Source organism: Marmota marmota, unplaced genomic scaffold (genome assembly GCF_001458135.2).
Source record: "Marmota marmota marmota unplaced genomic scaffold, marMar, whole genome shotgun sequence".
NCBI classification, from domain to species: Eukaryota; Metazoa; Chordata; class Mammalia; order Rodentia; family Sciuridae; genus Marmota; species Marmota marmota.
In genome coordinates, this window is record NW_025999945.1 from 7,125,136 (window position 1) to 7,125,553 (window position 418).

Consider the following 418-nt stretch of genomic DNA (forward strand, 5'->3'; position numbering starts at 1 on the left):
AAATTGAAGATTCAAAATAAAATGGAAGAAAGAAAAAGAAATGTTAAAGAAGAAAGGAAAGGCCATGATTCAGAAAATAGAAAAACTGAACTAATAAATAAAAATACATGTTGATATCAATTATTTTTATATTCATAAGGGCATTGCAGTGATGTATTTAAATGGCTTCCTTGAATTCTCTTATACCACTAGGAGAAGGCAAAAGATGATGTACTCACCTGGGAAAAGAGGTAGTTTATTAGAAAGTTAAGCATATGCTTATAATAAGTCCCTTTGATTCTGCTCTTTAGCATTTACCCCAAATCATGATAATGATGTTTCCATAAAAAAAATTGAACACAGATTTTTAAGATTCTTTCCTTCCTTCCTTCCTTCCTTCCTTCCTTCCTTCCTTCCTTCCTTCCTTCCTTCCTTCCTT